The sequence below is a fragment of the Nelumbo lutea genome, chromosome 2 (genome assembly GCF_056320005.1).
Source record: "Nelumbo lutea isolate HS-2025 chromosome 2, American lotus-T2T, whole genome shotgun sequence".
NCBI lineage: Eukaryota > Viridiplantae > Streptophyta > Magnoliopsida > Proteales > Nelumbonaceae > Nelumbo > Nelumbo lutea.
The window spans coordinates 98,461,156-98,469,251 of record NC_142685.1 but is presented as its reverse complement, the minus strand read 5'-3'; the positions used below and the strand labels follow the sequence as shown (position 1 = coordinate 98,469,251).

The 8,096-nt window shown below is 31.2% G+C and overlaps 1 pseudogene; it reads left to right on the top strand.

Annotated features, from left to right (window-relative positions):
* Positions 1–97: 97 nt before the first annotated feature.
* Positions 98–2,463, top strand: LOC148872244 (zinc finger BED domain-containing protein RICESLEEPER 1-like; annotated as a pseudogene).
* The last annotated feature ends 5,633 nt before the right edge of the window (positions 2,464–8,096 follow it).

The window sequence follows — 8,096 nt, the reverse complement described above, 5'->3', positions numbered from 1 at the left end:
GTTGTGTCATACTTGAATTTTGAAAGTAGAGTTAGAACAAAAAAAGGAAGCGTCTTTTAATATGATTTTGCAAAGAAATTTTGTATTTTCTATACCAATGATACTTTTAAGTGGTAAGAGTGCAACAGCCATTGGGGCTGTAATCGGGTTAGATTTTGGATTGGATCCAATCACATCCAAATCCAATCCAAAATTTGATGGGATGTAGGGATCTCATATCAGATTTGGATCTTGTCGGGTTTCAGATTGGGTCCAAGTCCACCTCATTATCTTCAAAAGAAAGAACAAAAAAAAAAAAAACTTAATTGCTTATAACTTATAAATACAAAATAGATTTTTATATTTGGTATTTTTTTCTTATTGAACTGCATATGTTATATGATTAATGACTAATTTGTTTAGTATTTTTGTTAATATACTAATTTAATTTGATGCTTGTTTGATTTTTCAATGCTAAACTGAATACCGAAATATGTTTTTTTTCTTGTTAATATAAACTTGAATACTTTGGTCTTTAATTTTGTTGGATTTATAGTTTCTATTAACTTTTGATTCTTTTTTGTTGTGTTAGCGTTCATTATTTCTCAAGATTTTGCTGCTGAAGCTACTGAGGGTGCTATTGATGATGCAGCCAATGTGGATGCTTCTATATATTCCTCAAATTCTAACAAGAAAATGAGGATTTTTGAAGTGTGGAAGGAGTTTGATTTGGTAAGAAAACCATCTATAATTGAAGATTTTGTTTGTAAGCATTGTCACCAATCATTTGTTAGGACAAGCACAAGTGGAACAACTCACTTGAAAAACCATCTTTTGAGGTGCAAGGTGATGAAATATAAGGATCTCCACCAACATATGCTAGTATACAAAAAGAATGCTAATGAGAAAGCTATCCTTGAACCTTTCAAGTTTAATCATGAAAAAAATAGTTTAAACCTTGTGAAATTTATCATGTCTTTTGGTTGTCTATTCAATATTGTTGAGAATTAGTTTTTTGAAATATTCACTTCTAGTCTCAACCCATCTTTCAAGATGATTTCAAAGACCACAGTTAGGAATGATTGTTAGAAAGTGTATAATCAAGATAAAGAAAAGTTGTATAAGCATTTTGATACACTTTTTGTTGGTTTAATATCACTATGGACATGTGGACTTCAAGTCAAAGGTTGTCTTATTGTACTCTAATTGTTAATTATATTGATGATGGTTGGGAATTGAATCATAAGATTCTTTCTTTTACTACTGTGAAATCTCCTCATGATGGAAAGACCCTTATTGGAGTCATTTTGGATGTACTTGTGGGATGAAATCTTGATAAGAAGTTGTTTTCCATAACAGTAGATAATGCTTCCAATAATGATGTTATGGTTAAAGAGCTTAATATGCATCTTAGTAATTGATCTTATCTCCTGTTTTCTGGTGAACTATTTCATATTCGTTGTAGTGCACATATTCTCAAGCTCATTGTGTAGGATGGGTTGATAGGTTTCAAAGTTATTGCATAAAATAAGGGAGAGTGTTAAGTATGTTAGATTCTCTCAACTTCCAGAGCAAAGGTTCCAATATGCTAAAAATCAGGTAAAACTATTTCCTACGCAAGAGGTTTTTGTTGATACACCTCATAGATGAAACTCTGCATATGAAATGTTGGATTAGGCAGTGGAAATGAAAGAAGCATTTATTCGTTTATTTGATATTGATAGCTAGAGATTATAAGATATGTCCATCTTTAGAGGAGTGGAGAATAGGGTCAATTCTTCATGTTTGTTTGAAAATTTTCTATGACACCACTAATGCATTTTTTGTAAAATCAATCTCATGTTACAGGAATAGGAAAATAGTGGGTGTCAATTTTTAAGATCAATGGGATCCAAAATAAAGGAAAAATTTGATAAATATTGGGAAGATTGCAATATGGTTTTAGCATTTGCAATTGTGCTTGACCCTAAATTTAAGGTGCAGATTGTTGAGTTCTATTATAATAAGATTTATGGTGTCGAGGCTTTCAGATATATTTCAAAAGTTAGGATGCCTTTATTTGATCTCTACTTCGAGTATGAAGCAGTGTTGAGTAGTTCATCCTCATTAGAATCACATGCTTCCCTCACTGAAAGAGGTAGTGGCAACTTAGGTTCAAATAGTGAGGTTGAGACTAATGACATAAATGGTGATGATGCTAATTTTGACAAATGGTATGTGGATGTGGGTTTATCTTTTGATACAATTCTTGTAAAGTTAGAGATTGATTTATAATTGGAAGAATATCCTTGTTTCCTCAATCCAAAGAATTTGATATATTGGGATATTGGAAGATACATTATAGCAAACGTCCTAAGCTTGTAGTTTTTGGCCATTCCAATGACTACTGTGGGATCTGAGGCAACTTTTAGTACTTTTGGTAGAGTCATTCATAAATATTGCACACATTCAAGGCTAGAAATTGTAGAGGCTCTAATGTATTAGCAGTTTTTAAGATTGTTTGGCTTAGCCTAGTTCACACCTTGAGTGTAATAATATTTGTATAGGCTTACAGGATTGCCCATGTTAATTATAAAACTATGATTTTTTTTTACAAATTAAAATTCTTATTTAATTCTAGTCTAATATAAAAAAGTATACAACATTTCTATATTATATAAAATTTGCTATCTAAATATTATATAATGATATTTACCATATATGCATATACTTCCAAGTTGAACTTATTAGGGGTTGTTTAGCTTGGGCCCTATCTGTTAAACCAATTATTGAACTCTAAAAGTTTGTTAACCAATTAGACTTTGAATCTGATTATTTCTGATAATGTGTGGACTTGGTGCATATCTCAGTTAGACCTAACTCAAGAGAAAATAGTTGCTTGAGCTTGGAAATTTATAGATCTAATTAGGTTAGGTTAAGTAATAAACAATTTGTTACTTTTTATTCTTAATTTTAATTATCATATCAATACTAATTTTTAGTAGTTGCTAGATAAAACCTAGGGGTGAGCATTTAGTTAAAAATCGAGCCAAAGAAACCGAAATTTTAAAAACTGAACTAAAAAAATAAAAACCAAAACTGAAGCCAGAGTTTTTGGTTATTTCGGTTAAAACACAATTTTAATAATATACTCTATTATATATATTATAACATATAATATATATTATATGTTACATATTATTTATTATATGTTACACATTATATATTATATCTTACATATTATATATTTGATGATGTGCGACTTGGTGCTCCTTGCTGGAGGATAGCTTGGACGTCGGGCTGATGAGGTTGCTTGGTCGAGTTGCAAGAGAACAATATTAGAGTGTTAGGGTTACTTTACCTAGGGTGGGCACTCCGATGCTTAAGTCAGTGAAGAGTGTTTTGAGAGCTAGAAATCAAGTAAATTGAGAGTTGTGATATCTAAATCGCACATACCTTGTGAGACTTGGGGTGAGGCCTTTATATAGGCGAGCTACCATGGGCCTCATGAAACGTGTTCGAGATCTCCAGCCTGTCAGATCCAGAGGTGGTTTCGCACCCAAAGAAGGACTTCGTGTAAACTGATAACGCTTATCCGACTCTATCCGAATTAGGCGGGGAGAAGATCAGCTCCGCTGTTGTGGCATCGTGATCCCGAAGAGAAAATATTTGCTTGGGATTGGTGTAGATATGAGCTAGACCTAGCTTAGAAGAAAATATTTTCTTGAGCCCAAGGTTGACTCCGTGTAAACTGATAATGCATATTTGGCTCTATCCGAATCAAAAGGGGAGAAAATCAGCTTCGCTGACATGGCATCGTGATCCTGGGGAAGTCGGTGGCTCACTTAAGATGAAGGCTTCCTGTCATGTCACGTAGCTCGGTACCCAGGTTTGACCTATTCGTACGCTGACCTGTCGAGGTAGTTCCGTGGTGTGCGAGGTACTTATCCAAATAATCCTCACTCCTAATAAAACCTATTAAAATTTAATTATCCTATCAATAATTTATACTTGGGTTTGGTGTAGATATGAGCTAGATCTAGCTTAGAAGAAAATTTTTGCTTGAGCCCAAGGTTGAGCTAGGTTATAAATGATCATCCCTAAGTAGGAGTCTTATGACATTATGCAAATGGTTTAATATTTTATTTTAATTAAGTTTTAGTTTTTTCAGAAATTTCGGATTTTTAGTTAGATTTTTTGTATTTTTCATTATTATTTAGTAATTTATGCATATGAGTATTTTTCAATAATTTTCTGTATTCTCACCATTTATTTTTGCATATTAGTTATTACAAAATTAATTTTTATTTGCTTTTAATAAAATAAATTAAATAAATAAATAAATACCATAGTTAATAAAAAATATAATTAATTTTCAATACTTTTCAATAATTTCTGGTTTGTGTATTTTTCATATTTTTTGGTATTTTTTAATAATAAAATTCTATTAATTGTACTTTTTAATTACATTTTATTAAATATCCTTATTAATAAAAAATACTGTTAATTTTCAATATTTTTTAATTATTTTCAGTATTTTAATTACGTTTAGGTTTTTTCAGAATTTTCATTATTTTTGTTTAATTTATGGTATTTTTCATTATTTTTTAGTAACTTTTGTATATGAGTAATTTTTGCAATAAAATGCTGTTAATAAAACGAGTTCTGCATTTTAAATTTTCATTAATTTTTATCATTTTAATGAGTTCATTATGCATAATAAAGTTACCAAATCATAAAAATTATTAATTAATTAATTAAAAATGCATTTAAACAAAGTTATCTAAGAATATTATTAAAACTATCAATTAATATTTTTATATTTAAATTTCATATTTTTATTAGTGTTTATTAAGTTTGATTTTTAAGTGGAATTGAAACACATTTTTAATAGTTACTAAGTTTTGTTAATATTTATTTTAAGTGAAAGTTTAGTGGATTTTTAAATTATAATTTTTATTATTATTTAACCTCAAGCTATTTATATTATTTGATTTATATTATTACTATTCTCTCTCTCTCTCTCTCTCTCTCTCTCTTTCTCTCATAAGTGTAATAATAACATGCATTAAAATAAGAGGCCTTGGAAAACCCAAAGGTCTCCCTTTCTCTCTAATACTGTGCAACTTTATTAATCTAGTCAAAATGAGCAATGATTATTTTTTTATATTTTTAAAACAAAAGAAAATAGAAAAAATGCAAAAAAAAGGAGAAAATAGATAAATCGTTTCTCTCAAATGAGAGACATGCTAACATGGACTATCTATCTATCTATTTATCTATCTATCTATCTATCTATCTATCTATCAATATATATATATATATTCAATAAGTAGGGTCTATAGCATAATACTTAGTTTACATCCAAAGCAATAGTAGTATTAGGTGACTCAACAAAATTACATGATTGTGATTTTGATCGATAAATAGTTGATGTTTCTGAAGGACTTGTTTCAAGTGTTGTATCATCAATCGGCATCTCTAGTGGAGATAGAAAGGGTCTAGGTGGCATTTGTAGAACTTCTATATCTCCTTCTAGCATGTCTACAACTTTTCTCATGGAAAGATTATCATTAGGATTCATTTGTATGCACCATAGTGCAATTATCACTAGTTTCTTTGCTATTGTGTCTTTTCATCATCTATTGCATCTCCTATATATTTCAATGTGCTATGGTGAGCTACAATGTACTTATCTGATTTTTTTTTGGATTAATACACCGCGCTCCATCTCAAAATTCTGAATTCTACTGCAGACCTATAACAATTCAAAATGTCAAACACCCCACCCTAAACACCAATACTTGTCATGTATCGGTATCAATTCCGAGCTGGCACCTACCCCAACTGTATGGTGGGCCTAAGAATTCTGGGGGTGGACTGAGCAGTCATTCTTCCTTTGTTTATACACCTCTCCCTTGAAACTCCCAACCTACCCTTGATAAAAATTAAGGAAAATTTTCACTTTAGTACCTTGAACTTTGGGGGTAGTGTCAAGTTAGTACCCAAACTTTCAAATGTGTTGTTGTAGTACCTAAACTTTCAAAATATGTCAAGTTAGTCCCTATCATTAACTAACTGTTAGTTATCTATTGAAAATGTCAGGACTACCCTTCAAAAGAAGACATTGTTCATTGCTGTGTAAGGGTAGCTAGTTAGCCACTTTTGGTTCAACGGTTAAGGATTTTAGGGTTTGAATGTTTCTCCTCTCATGTTCTTAGTTTCTCTGCAATTTTTTTCACATATGCTATTCTCAAAAATTGGTGATCAAAACCATGTGTGATTGTTAATTTTCAACCTTCTCTCTTCTTCTTTTTCTTCTTTTTCTTCTTCTTCTTCTTCTTCTTCTTCTTCATTGTCGTCGTCATCACATCATCTATTCTTCTTCCTCCCCATTTCAGCAAACTAGGTGAACACGATCAAATTTCCGCCTTTGATCTGGGAAAGGAAAACTACAACTGAATGAGGATTAGGAGTAGGAAATTTGCAAGTCCAAGAGAAACATGTGATTTCGAGCTATGGACACCGAAATAGAATCATGGGGGATCTGTGTTTTCTTCCAGATTCATGGTTTTCTGGAAGATTTCCGCCTTTGCTCTAGGAAAGGGAAACTACAACTGCATGAAGAACAAATTACCACACGAAACAGACGATTTTCGACTTTACAAGATAAATATATTCACCGTGTGTGTGAAACTGACAATTTCTGCCTTTGCAAGATAAATAGATTCACCGCGCGAAAGAAAGGATTTCCGCCATTTCCCATTTCATCAAACCATACTCACTTCGACATGAGTATATAATTTTTTTTTGCAATTTATATATATATATATATATATATATATATATATATATATATTTGTTATCTTTTCCCTTATGTTTTATTTGCATTTCTAGTGTTTATAATATATAATTTCTTATGTTTTTAATTTTTGATGTTTTTCCAATTTCTACATATTCTTGTATTTTCGTGTTTTTTTATAATTTCTATCTATTTTTATAATTTTTGTTTTCTCCAAACTTTTGTAATTTTTTTTTCATTTTTTATAAAATTATGCAAAATTTCTATAAATTCGCATTTTCTCTTTTTTTTTTTCTAATTCTCTCCAAAAAGAAACTGCATCTTCTGCATTTTTTACAAAAAATTATACAAACTTTTGCATTTTTATCAATTTCTTCAAATTCTGTATTTTTTTCAATTTACTAATATTTGGGTACATGGGTTAACCCAATCCGGAAATGTTGTGTGGCTTTCAAAATAAGGAACATTGGAACGAAAGCTTGGGTATTTTAAATCTTTGATATTTGGGACTATGGGTTGACCCGATCAGTATCCACATTTATAGGTGAGGATAAGTAGGTTAGCAATAGGTGAGAGTGGATAGGGGTCAATACGGATGGGTCAAGTGGGTCAATATGGGTGGATCAGGGTCAGGGTGGGTTGTGACCCATTAACAAGGATTGATGATGGGTCATAGTGTATTGGTGGGTCAATATAGGTGGCCCACCCATTTGCCACCCCTAGATTCAGTCCTCACAATATTATATTTTCAAATGCAATGCTCCAAGTTTTGTGAGGGCGGTGTGAACACGGTTTTGTGAGGATTGAATCCAATCTCTCTCGTGAAACCAAATTAAACACTCTTTGGAGGACCAATTTTCATGAAAACAATTTTATTTTCTTGTTGTTTGGTGTCATCGGGTGGTAGGTCCCCTGCTATTTGTAGGAGAGGTTTGAGATCGAGTTCCGCTTGCATCAGGGTTGGAGTTAGGAGGTGGTAATTTGAGTTTTCTTGTTGTACTCATACTACATGAATCTTTATAAACACAACAAAATTAATCAAACATATCTTTTCAAACATAAAATAAACATTCAATCATTTATTACCAGAAATAATAATAAAAAACATTCAAAATCATATTTAACAACCATAATATTTCATCCAAATATACATACACCATGCAGTCATTTACTAGAATATATACCTTTTATAGTTTAACTGATTTACTTAAACCTATCCTATGGTTTAAATTTTACTAAAACATCTCTTATAGTTTGCAATATATACCTTTTTGGTTTTGTGGGCATTTATTGGAAAAATGCTGTCACATCAGCGCTGCATAGGCATTGGTGTTTA